Genomic DNA, 13,386 nt, shown 5'->3' with positions numbered 1-13,386 from the left:
CAAGAACATCATAAATAAAAAAAATTAAAATTTTCAGTTGTGCATGTTTTCGTAGTGCCCAGAAAATGTACTATATCCCACCAAAAGAGACATATTTTTAACTTAATATTTACCCGCTACAGGGCAGAAAGTGTTGTTTTTGCATTTTGAAGAAAGGGTATTGTTTAATTATTTTTTTAAATATGATTAATATTTTTGAAATGGAGAAAAAACTTCAGGTTTGGCCTAAAAAGATCTGTTGCACAGTATAATTTCAATAAGCGGCTTGATATTTATTTTTAATACATTGTATTATATTTTTTAACATTAAAAACCTTCTCCTGAAAAATCAGGTTTTCGATGATTTATGACGTTCTTGAAAGGATTGAGCGATATGTCAAATATCAAAAAAACTTGAACTTTCAGGAGTTCGTTTTTAAAGTTTAAAAATATGAAACCTGAATGTTTTTTCTCCATTTGAAAATTATTTAGTACATTTAAAAAAGTAATTAAACAATTTTTTTTTTCAAAATGCAAAAACAACACTTTCTGCCCTGTAGCGGGTAAATATTAAGTTAAAAATATGCCGCTATTGCTGGAATATAGTACATTTTCTGGGAATTCCGAAAACATGCAGAACTGAAAATTGTCGATTTTTGATACATGACGTTGTTGAAAGGAGTGAGCGATGCATGTATCGAATTGCAGTTTTTTTATCACCACTTAATATACGAGTATATTAACACACTCCACATATACACTTGGCAAATGTCTTAAAATCTATTGTGACACGTGTTTTGATGCATTCCACATAATTTTCAATCAACACAGGAAATTATTGAAGTCGGTACGATTAAAAATGCATAATGTATAGGAAGTACGGTGTTTGAAAGTAATGCAGAATGCATCAAAAACGTGTCATAATAGATTTCAAGAAATAATGGTATTTGCCAGGTAAAAATTAAATTAAAAATAACCCAACTTAACCTGAACACAATCGATATATGCATGTATTTAAAGTTTTTATTTATTTATATAGGTACATAAAATATTACAATTTCATTCATTTGCTAGACATTTTAATTTTTCATCTTCTTACCCATTTTCGCACTCAATGGTGCACAGGGCACTGTATCGTATTGACGCAGTGTTATCTTGATCGTTACTTAATGGAAGCAAGGTTAAACCAAGCTTCACATACGGTATTTGTTAATGAAGCGAAATGCATCGAAACACGTGTCACAAAAGGTTGTAAGCAATATTGGTATTGACCAAGTAAAATTTACACCAATAATGGATAAATAACTAATCAGAATTATTTTTCATTTGTAACAGTGTATTAAAAATGCTTTGAAAAACGTTTCGTATGATTAATTCGCCTATTCATTTCATGTAACGTATTTAAATGTACATATTAATGTAAATTTGGTTACTCAATAATGAAATCTCATAACTACACTTAAAAATAATAGTTATTTTATTCGTATTTTATATGTATCATTATTTGTAATGAACGTATCTAATGCTTATGGTTTGTGTGTATATTTTATGTATGAAATTAAAATGTCTTAATAACGATTTAAGGCCTGTTAATATAACGTATAATCTATATTTACAGCGGAAGAATTTTCCATATGGATTCGGTGATATATCAAATATTAGTAACCGTTATTTAAACTAATAAAAATAACGTGATAATAATATAATAACGTTAATATGGATCATTCAAATAATTGTTAATGTGAATATTTTTTCGTAAGTGTGACGTTAAGATGAATGTCTTAATAATGATTTAGGGTCAGTTATCATTAAGTATAATCGATATTTACAGCGGAAGAATTTTCCATTATGCGTTTTAAAATCTATGAAATATTGGTAACCGTTATTTATACTAATAAAAATAACGTGATAATAATATGACAACGTTATATGGATCATTCAAACAACTTTAAAGGTCAATACTTATTTTGAAATCGAGTCAAAATTAAAATTATTTTTAATATTTACCATGTGTAACCTCGATCTTGCTCTGCTCCTTTTTCCAACTGCATACATAAATTTGTTTTACCGTTCTTTCCTCACTCATTCGTTCCACATGTCCAAACCATCTCGATACACCTTTCTTAATTGTATCTATAATGCTTTGCAATTTTTCCTTATTTCACCATTCGTACATCTATCATACATCGTTTTGCCGCACATTCATCTGAGGGATCACATCTCGACTACATTCAGTCTACTTTCATCCTTCTTTTGCCAAATACATGCTTCAATTCCATACATTAGCGTTGGAACCATGATTCTGTTGTGTCAGTTTGGCTTTCATTGGTGCGTTTATCAATTGAATGCAGTATTAAGGATTAAATGTTATTGTGCATACAAACTGTCGTTTTTCTTCTTCAAATATTTAAACACATAATGAGGACAGAAAAAGGACACAGAATAATGATATGAGAAATATATTAAAGTGTAATTAGTTGAAAAAAATATGTAGCTTTATTAAATAAATAAATAAATATTGTTTAATGTTATTTTTTGACATCTGATCAAAGATTAGGAAGAATATGGAAGTCTGAGCATTTACGAGGCTGACGACCGTCAAAGGCTGGTTTGAGTGATCTTTACACACGTGTAATATTCACCAATTCTACCCATTATTGACAACCACACTGCTCAAATTCTTGGAAGTTCTATATATATGAACCAATTCAGAAACATTGTTCCTGAATCACTAGAACTTCACTAAAGATATCTATTGGTGAGATGAAAAGAAGCTTTTTATTGAGCAGAAACTCTTATATCAGTATGTGAGGTCCGAATCCTGGATTATAAACACATACATACACATTCCATATTCTTCTTCATCTTTGATGAGATGTCAAAAAATAATATGAAAATGAACTCCTATAATTTAAGATAATCCAGATTTGTGAACAAGTACTTGGACACACTCAAAATGTTGTATATTGTTTAATGCTTCACTTTCATACATTAGGTTTGGAACCAGGACCCCGTTGTGTACTGGCAGTTTAGCTTTAGCTGATAGGTTTTTTTGTACAGACGTATACAATAATTCCACCTCCGTAGTGTAATGGTCAGCACGCTCGGCTACCGTTCTGGAGGTCCCGGGTTCAATTCCCAAGGGGGGTAAAATAAAAAAAAGTGATTTTTTTTCACTATAATATTTATTCAATATTACCATGGACTGGTACCTGAAGCGGAGGGCTGATCACCTTTCCTTCATGTGTAAACGATCAAGATAACACTGCGTTAATATGACACAGTGCCCTATGCACCATTGGGGTGCGGATAAGGGTTTTATTATTATCATTATTATACAATAAGGTATGTTAATACAGATCTTTGTATTGTATATACTTTGCGTGTTGTTTAGTACATAGCATCGGGTGAATTATCTCTTATAGAGCTTAATAAAATAGTGCTTCGCTCTATGGTAATGGAAAACGGACTCGCCAATACCGACTGTGGTTTATAAGCCGCCGGGCCTGAAATAATCAGGATTTCTCTTCAGGACCACCAGTAAGCGGTTTCCGCATTGCGGGCTGCAGTTCCTATTGTTATATATGGCCAGGGTGATTTATTTACTGAACGAACGGACGCAAAGCTATATGCATCGAAATGCGGTTGCATTACACCTTAAAGTTTATAAAATGGATTCGATCTTTTTAGGTATATGAAGAAAATATTATTTTTATTATTTTTATTGGAAAACCAACAGAATATGTCGACAAAAATAACATAATATGATAAAATACAAAAAAATAACAATTCCAATTATAGGTTAAATAAAAAATAAACTGTCATAAAAGTATAACTATATAGAACATTTCTTTATCAACTGGTCAAATAGATATCAATTTAAACGTATTAAAAGAAACATTATTGGTGTCTATTTCATTAAGCATTTCATTGCACATATCGCAGGCTCGATTTAAAAATATTTTAAAATACTCACTTTTTAAAATGCCTGTTTTATAATCAACTTGTAAATTGAAAAAAAAACTTCTTAAATACTAAATCTTTGACCAAACAAACACAATTATAATGTCTGTTTTAATTTAATGCATGTTTTCTAATTTTACAATGCGAAATGGACTGTCGGAACAGTACTTCCTTGAAGAAGATCAATAATGGATGGTCCAATGGATTTTCTCAAATGACCAAGATTTCTTCCAGCAAGGATCCTGCGCTTTGCCATAAAAATGGGCGAAAGTAGTAATAGCGACGGGAATTATTTTAATTAATGTAAACTTTCCCTTCATTATCTAAAAAAAGGTTGAGTTCAGCAAAAAACGTCAGTTTCATAAGCATACACCTTTTACAAAATCTTTGACCTAATAAATACTTTTTTGAAAGCCTCTTTTATAATATATTTGTAAAATTTATGCAAAAGCACCTTCCAAAAAGTTAAAGAGAAAATCCTTTAATATTTTTCTATTTATTTCACTTAATGCGAATTGCCTTACATAATGTATGTTTCGAGCCAATTTCTACCTCCAAAGTGCAGTGGTTAACGCTATTGGATACCGTGAGGAAGGTCGCGAGATCGATTCCCAGGGGGTTTAATAAATATGGGTGATTTATCACTGAAATATTTATTAAATAATACACTGGGCTGGGCGTAGGACTAATCATATTCTTTTACTTAAAAATGATTAACATAATAATGCTTCAATATGATGCAGTACCCTATGCACCACTTGGTTAGAATAAAAGAAAGCACTAACCATTACACTACAACGATGTATAAATATAATGTAAACTATTGGTAGAATGGTGAATGTTACACAGTTACACAGTGTATCATTACTTAAACCACCCAACGATAAGTCATAAGTACTTTTATTCATCTATGTCGAAATATAAATAAAAATATCGATTGACAACTCCAAAGTAAAGAATGTTCTAGCATTTAGAATACAAATTTTGACACACATTTAGAATACAAAAATACAATTCATTTACCGTTATTATAGCAAGTTTTACTCTAACGTAAACGAATACCTTTGAATAATGACCAAGCATGAATATGTATTACACATATACTTAGAAGAACAAATAATAAAACAATGGTTTACACACCACGCAAATGCAATTATATTATTTGCTACAAACCACTTACTTGGTGGAAGGAATGAATTGTATTCAGTAATATATATTCTGCTAGACAAGATAATTGCATTTTTGCTTCTTTGTTGGCGTATGAACATTGTATTACATGTTCATTTATGAATAAGTTCCAATAAATTTGAAAAGTCTTTATATGTATTTTTAAAAATTGGTTTCATTTACATTACACTTGACGGTTTTCTTTTCATAAAAAAATATTTAACAACACCGACACGTGTGAGTTCACTAGAGCCATTCGTGGTTGGCTTAAGAAAGTTATTATAAAATTAGCTGTTCGGAAAATGAAATTAATTATCTTACAATATATTTTTGTGCTTTTATCACAAAGGTATCATCATCATAGCCAAGTGTGCTAATGTGCCAACTACACTGTGTATATATATATACATATATATATATACATATATATATATATATATATATATATATATATATATATATATATATATATATATATATATATATATATATATATATATATAATTTATAAATAATTATTAAAAACAAGTGGAGTATCAAGAGGAGGATTATTTCTAAGTGCTATTGGAGGAACTAATAATATAAAGAGCTTAGAGAGTAGTTCATTATAGTCAATTGAACCAAAAGCTATTTTATGTACAAATATGATATCAGCTGTCTGCTCCTAGTTCTCGTGTTTTGATGAAAAAACAGACTTACAATAACATGATGCTCAGCCAGATATTTAACAGTAATTTATTATGTCTAGTTAGAGTGCGTCAAATGTAAGCCACAGCCCAAATTTTGATGAGAATACATTTGTGTTTTAGTGAAAGGATTCTTAGCGGACCGCAGCACCTTGGAAACAATGACGCTTTCTCCCGAGGCAGATTGAAAAAAAGACCATAGTTTATTTTAAAACTGATGATTAAAAAAACAACAGAGTAGATTTATCACCTACTAACTTTCCGCAATGAGTGATGCATTTTGTATACTTTTGCAGTTATTTCATTATATTGGAACATTTTACCTTTTTGACATCTCAACATAGATGAAGAAGAATATTGTCAGGTTAAGTATTAGTTAAGTGATTGAAATTATTTTACACGCTTGTAACATTCACCATTTTACCCATGATTGACAACCATACAACTCAAATTTTGGAAGTGTATTATGTACCTTTTACATGTCGCTCACTCCTTTCAACAACGTCATATATCGAAAAACTTGATTCTTCTGGAGATCGTTTTTAAAGTTTAAAAATAAAATAAAATGTATTAAAAATAAATATCAAACTTTTTACTGTGCAACAGATCTTTTTAGGTAAAACCTGAATGTTTTTTCTCCATTTGAAAAATATATAGGACATTTAAAAAAAAAAATTAATCAATATCTTTTCTTCAAAATGCAAAAACAACACTTTCTGCCGTGTAGCGGGTAAATATTAAGTTAAAAATATGCAGCTTTTGCTGGGATATAGTACGTTTTCTGGGCATTCCGAAAACATGCACAACTGAAAATTGATGAATTTTGATATATGACGTTGTTGAAAGGAGTGAGCGATGTGAGTTCTCAGCGCCATCTATGGTTTAGTTGAGTGAGTTTTTTAGCAAATGCCTTTATGAAATATATGTAGGATTCTTCCCGAATTATTTTACTTCTTAGGAAACGGCGGAAGAATATGGAAGTCTGGGTTAGTGCAGAGATCGTACAACTTTGCTTTTCTGCCCATGATTGACAACCACACTTTTTAAATTTTTGGAACTCTTAGATATATTGATGAATCTCATAATACATATGACTTCACAACAGACATCTATATTGGATTGAGGAAAGCTTTTATTTAGCAGAAACCTTTTTATTTGTATGTAAAATCCGAATCCATTATTATTTTCACATACATGAAAACGCCTGAAAACATGATTTTCATTTTTTTGTATGGCTTATGCCCGTAAACAATATGGAAGACTTTTCACGAAAAACTGTGCTTTACAAATTGGGTATTATTTTTTGACATCTTAACGTAGATGAAGAAGAGTATGGAAGTCTGAGCATTTACGGGGCTGACGACCGTCAAAGACTGGTTGAGTGATCTATTTACACATGTGTAACATTCACTAATTCTACCATGATTGACAACCACAATACTAAAATTCTTGGAAATGCTATATACATATATGGTTCAATTTCGAATCATAGCGCTTGAATCACTAGTATTTCACTAGAGACATATATTGGTGAGATTTAAAGAAGCTTTTTACTGACCAGAAACTCTTTCATTTGTGTGTGAGGTCCGAATCCTGGATTATAATAACATACACGAGAAACGCTACAAAATATCCTTTTCATTTTATATTATTATTTTATCTTATAATTTGACCAGTTAATTCATTTACAATATTTTAAACCAGTATTTGGACACACTTAAAATGTTTTTTGTTTATAAATTGGGTATTATTTTTAGTATTATTATTATTATAATAATTATATTATTATTACGTGTTCATTTTGTAAGAAGTGTTTTAAAGAATAGATTCGGTGAATTTTGAAAGAAAGGTAAACGGTAGAGCTGTAGAAAGTGTCGTCATAACATATAATAAGTGGAATTGAATCACACAAAATGTTAAGAGAACGCCCCAAGAGAATGCCTTCAGCCGACCGATCGCGGATCACCGCAGTAAAGATGGTATTTCACAATAATCTTTTAGTTAAAGTGCTTTTGTAGACATCGAATTTTATATACAGCGTGTTATTTATTTAAAAAATCATAAAACAGTATTAAAAATAGAATAAAATAACAACTAAGTATGTAGTTTTTTCCATTTGAATTTTATTTTACCGGCAACCGGGTAACCTCGTAGACCTAGTCTGATGATGTCGGTTACGACAAAACCCAGTTGCTGGTCAAATAGAATTAATGTGGAAAAAACTACAAAGTTGTTATTTTATTCTACTAAATACAGTTCCACCAAGCAAATCAGTACAAAACTGAAATATCAAAAATGCTTGGTTCTTTTTCACATTTTTTTACTTTATCTTGTATATTATTATTATAAAAAGAAGGATGAGAGTAGACTGAATGCAGTCGAAATGCGATCTTTCAAACGAATGTGCGGTAAAACTAAAACAGCCGTATGTTTGGTTTTCGAATGGTGATATTTTATAAGTTAAGAATTCAAGGCTGAGATAAACATTATCATTGAATTTAAAAAAAATTGTGTTGTGATGGTTTGGACTTTGGTGAAACGAATGAGTAAAGAAAGGCCAGTTAAACAAATTTATGAGGCGAACGTGGCTGGTAATAGAAGCAGAAGATCGAGAAAAACTTAGCATTATAAATTATTTCAAATACTCGAAAGTGGTAATGTCAGGAGTCGGAATAATCGGCGTTCATGTATGATAAGATGTATGAACGTAAAAGAGGCGAAATCTGTGTGCAAAGGCAGATTGGTGTGGGGTTTTATTCTCTCTGCCTACCCCTTCGAGGAAACGGCGATGCAGTGCCCTATGCACCATTGGGTTAGAAGAAGAAGAAATTTCGTTCAAAAAGTTTTCGTAATTTAAAAAAAAAATAAGATGCTTTGTTTTAGTTTTGGCATCAATAATATGTTAACCACAATATCGTAGTCGTACAAGAGAAATTGACCAACTACCAAAACGTAAAAAGTTCAGGAGGGCCATTTAAGTCACTTTTGCTTGGCAAGAAAATAAATACCAATGCAGTTAGTCGTTTTCAACGAGTCAATATATTATACTTCCAAGTTTAAAATCCTTTGGGATTTTTTCAGGGCAATATTAAGCTAGTAAGATATCAAATAGTCAATGATCACGTAAACGTGTTTTGTAAAACAATGCACTTGGTCACTTTCTCCTGTATGACTACGATATGTTAAAAATCTTACATTTTTAACATTTACATAATCTTGAAATGTGATTTGTGAGAACACTCTGTATATTGTGGGTTGGGTCACATTGTGATACATGGTACAGCTCTCTGCTATTAATTCACCTTTTTAAATGATGTTTTTCAGAAAGTAAAAAAAAACGTTACGCAATTCGATGGTTAATAGAAAGATACACATGTGAACCGAATTATAACGAGCGCATTTAGTGATAATAATAAAAATAAAAGGTAATTAATTTTAAAATCCAATTCCAAAGAGGCATCTCGTTTATTGCGTGTTTTTTTCCTCGAGATCTCTTACCTTATTAATGTACAACAATCTAAGAGCTCGAATACTCATATATAACTTTTATACAGATAAATAAATCTAGTAGTTTGATTACTTTAATCTTCAGGTTGCGCGGTTCTCCGATTCAAACAATAAATCCTTATTATCTACTGCGGTGCATAAAATTGAATGAGCAAAGAGTAAATGCATTTATACTATATATACTTTATTTATACTATATACACATGTGTAAATAGTACACATTTGGCATTAGTAATTTCGGCTTAACACAGGCTATGCCTAAAGAGCCGAAATGCAGATAAATTATATCGCTCACTTCATTCAACAACGTCATATATCGAAAAACTTGATTTTTCAATGTTCAGAAAGTTTTTATTGTTTAAAAATATAGTAAAATGTATTAAAAATAAAAAATCAAGCCACTTATTGAACAATTTACTGTGCAACAGATCTTTTGAGGTAAAACCAGAATATTTTTTCTTCATTAGAAAAATATTTAATGTATTAATTTTTTTTTCTTCAAAATGGAAAATCATTGTATGACAGAATTAAAAACGACGATATAAGAAAGGAATGTAAGGCTGAACGAGGAATAATTGAAAAGATTAGAAAGAGTTCTTTGCGGTGGTATGGACATGTGGAGCGAATGGATAGCGAGAGAATGACTAAGAAAATATATGTGGCGAATGTGAGAAGGAAAACAGAACGTGGACGACCGAAAAAGACTTGGCACGATCAGATCAATCAGAACCTAAAATCTGGCGGTGTCAAAAGTCTGCGTAATCGGAGGGCATGTATGACTAGATGTATGGATGTGAAGGAGGCGAGGAGTGTATGTCAGGACAGAAGAGTGTGGCGTTCCATCCTCTCTGCCTACCCCTGCGGGGAAACGGCGTGATGGTAGTAGTAGTAGTAGTAGTAGTTCTTCAAAATGCCCTTTCTTCAAAATACAAAAACAACACTTTCTGCCCTGTAGCGGATAAATATAAAGCTGAAAAAATGCCGCTTTTGCTGGGATATAGTACATTTTCTGGGCATTCCAAAAACATGCACAACTGAAAATTGACTATTTTTGATATATGACGTTGTTGAAAGGAGTGAGCGATATGGACTTTTATATTATAAAAAACATATCTTTAATGTTTAATGTATATTATGTATATTTATATTTATATGTATAAATATTCAAAGAGATAAAAACAGAAGCACATATTTCTAATTTGTAAAATTTTACAATGCTTGCGAAGCAATAAATATATTAAAAATTATATGTTGAGTTTTCTATTGGGTTCAACTTCAGAGTAGCATGTAGTCAATTCATACTGACAAGACAAGATACATATGTTATGTGTATGTAAAATAAATATTAAATAATATGGTTCTGTTCAATAATTCTAAAAAAGAGTCAATCGTTAGTAGTAACTGATAGATTTAAAAAAAAGTAACAAAAAATAGGTCGGTGTAATAAATGGATTAATTTATATGCCAGTCACTTGGTCGGCATATCTTTCCATTGTTATTTACAATTTACATAGTAAATACCATTTTACATTTTCTACCATGATACGTATTTCGATACATCCAGCATCATTATCAAACACAACTACTTGATAATAATACTCAATGCATGAAAACACGTGTCACAATATATTAAAAAGGTATTTTACAAGTATTGCAAAATTTATGCTTCAAATAATTATAAATATAACTAAACAGTTGTAACTTTTCTATCAAATAAACGTCAGAAAAAATGGTTAACGGTTTTTTTCCGTTAAAACTAAAAGCCTCTATTAAATGATGCTTGATGACGCCTCAAAATATAAATGTATTTTTTTGGTAAAAAAATCACCAAAGCTAGCGGAACTAAGATCACGACTTCTTTTTTCATACAATAAACGTGCAAAATGTTCGTACACTGAAATTTCAAGCCATCGCGATAATTCGTAGCCGCGGGTAGAGAAACTTGAGTAAACTAAGAAGATTTTCACGAAAATTGAACAATTTACTTTTTAATAGTTCTTCACATCGCCGATTTCTAAATTATTATTTTAGTTCACAAAAAGTTATAATTATCTTTTGTAATAGATTGGATCCCAAATTAAAGCTGTGCGAGTTTTTTTTAATACGTTTTACAATTAACCCCGATTACTTCTGTAAGACGATATTATAATACGTTGCGAAAAAATACTATCATTTATCTGAAAATACTAGACTGAAATTATTAATAGAAATTATTCATTCATGTTTATTTATATACCGACATTATTTCATGAACATTTTATGTAAAATAACTAAACTACTTTTTTCCAATTGACCAAATACATCAATACAAAAGATCTTGTACTACTATTGACCTTTATCGAACAACAGGTGCAAATATAAAACTTTTGTAATATTGACCCTAAATCCGCACTCAACAGCAGGTAAAAATACATAACTTTTCTTCATTAATAATCTCAAAATAAAGGTGGTGTTTGGTTTATATATTTGATATAAAAGTTTGTTTATTTGTATATTAAGAATAATTCATTATGAGTCTCTGAGAATAATACTTACACTATCAAAAATTAACTGTAGGTATAATGCAAATAATATTTAAAAAAAGCTTTGATAATTTTCATGACAAATAACCTTCTTATTACCTTTCTTTTTATTCTTTATTTTTTATTATTCTTCTCATTACTAGAATGGTTCTTAGGGCACTGTTTTAAATTTAAACAATGTTAATTTTATCATTTTGAAAAGTGATCAGCCTTGCGCATTAGATACAACTCTTTAGTAATATTAATTAAATGTTTGGGTAAAAAAAACATTAATTTTTACCCTTTTGAGATACGAAACCAGGGCCTCCAGTATGGAAGGTAAATGTGCTAACCACTACACTATGAAGACGGGTAACAAAAGACCTACTTGACAAAAAAATGTATTTGTTGGAATGGATAGGCTGGTTTAGATTATAATATTATAATTTTATCTAAATTAATTTAAAAAAAATACACGTATCAAACCAGAGACCTCTGGCATGGTATCATAACACTTTAACCATTGCACCACGGAGGCGGACATAAACGTATAAAAATGGTTGTGTAATAAAAACAATAAGTCATATGTATATATAAAATTTCGTAAAATCCAGATAAATTGTACTCAATATTTCATTCGTATAAGGATACTCTGTCTGACCTGTTGAAAAATCTACGAAAAATTTTGTAGCAGAAATTCTCAAATAGGAACTAATGATACATAAAAAGAAAGCTGTACCGATTTAAAGCTTTTTTCTTTGTATAATTAAGGTCAAAGCAAGAAATATCTAGTAATTTCAATAATGCAGGCCATACAGAACACATCTTCTCCTCTTTCGTTCTTCAACGTATTACTTTCGCTAGTAAATTTCCTCGATTCCGGATGCACAAGAAATTATCATACATAAACATTACATCGGTATAACATTCTCTTAGCGTCAATAAATCTGTCCTGGATTAATAGACCATGCTATGGGAGAACAAATTTATATAATGTAAATTTGACCGTCTATAAATTGTAATATTGTTTTTGTATCGATGAACTAATATCGAACGATGATATATCGCTCACTCCTTTCAAGAACGTCATAAATAAAAATCGTCAATTTTCAGTTGAGCATGTTTTCGGGATGCCCAGAAAATGTACTATATCCCAGCAAAAGAGGCATATTTTTAACTTAATATTTACTTGCTATAGGGCAGACAGTGTTGTTTTTACATTTTGAAGAAAATTTATTGTTTAATTATTTTTTTAAATATTCTAAATATTTTTCAAATGGAGAAAAAACTTTCAAGTTTTACCTATAAAGATCTGTTGCACAGTAAAAAGTTCAATAAGTGGCTTTATATTTATTTTGAATACATTGTATTACATTTTTAAACTTTAATAACTTTCTCCTGAAAAATCAAGTTTTTTATGACATTCTTGAAAGGAGTGAGGGATATAATATATACGTAACTTGTTTGTTTGTATATATATCGCTGATGAATTATATGCCTATTGTGATTGCATTGGTTGGCGTGTTTACCTACTGTGCTGGAAGTATCAGATTCGATTCCCAGGGAAGTCAAAATAAACATGA

General features: G+C 30.4%; 1 protein-coding gene across 1 annotated transcript in view; it reads right to left on the bottom strand.

The window, feature by feature from the left end:
* The window catches only part of pip (heparan sulfate 2-O-sulfotransferase pipe), a 183,844-nt gene that overhangs the window by 16,324 nt on the left and 154,134 nt on the right, over positions 1-13,386 (bottom strand). The gene's annotated exons all lie outside the window — the stretch shown is intronic.

The sequence above is a fragment of the Brachycentrus maculatus genome, unplaced genomic scaffold (genome assembly GCF_059751285.1).
Source record: "Brachycentrus maculatus isolate JH-2025_06_01 unplaced genomic scaffold, ASM5975128v1 h1tg000306l, whole genome shotgun sequence".
Taxonomy (NCBI): Eukaryota; Metazoa; Arthropoda; class Insecta; order Trichoptera; family Brachycentridae; genus Brachycentrus; species Brachycentrus maculatus.
Note: the sequence above shows the minus strand (reverse complement) of the source record. Positions and strands in the feature narration are given on the sequence as shown.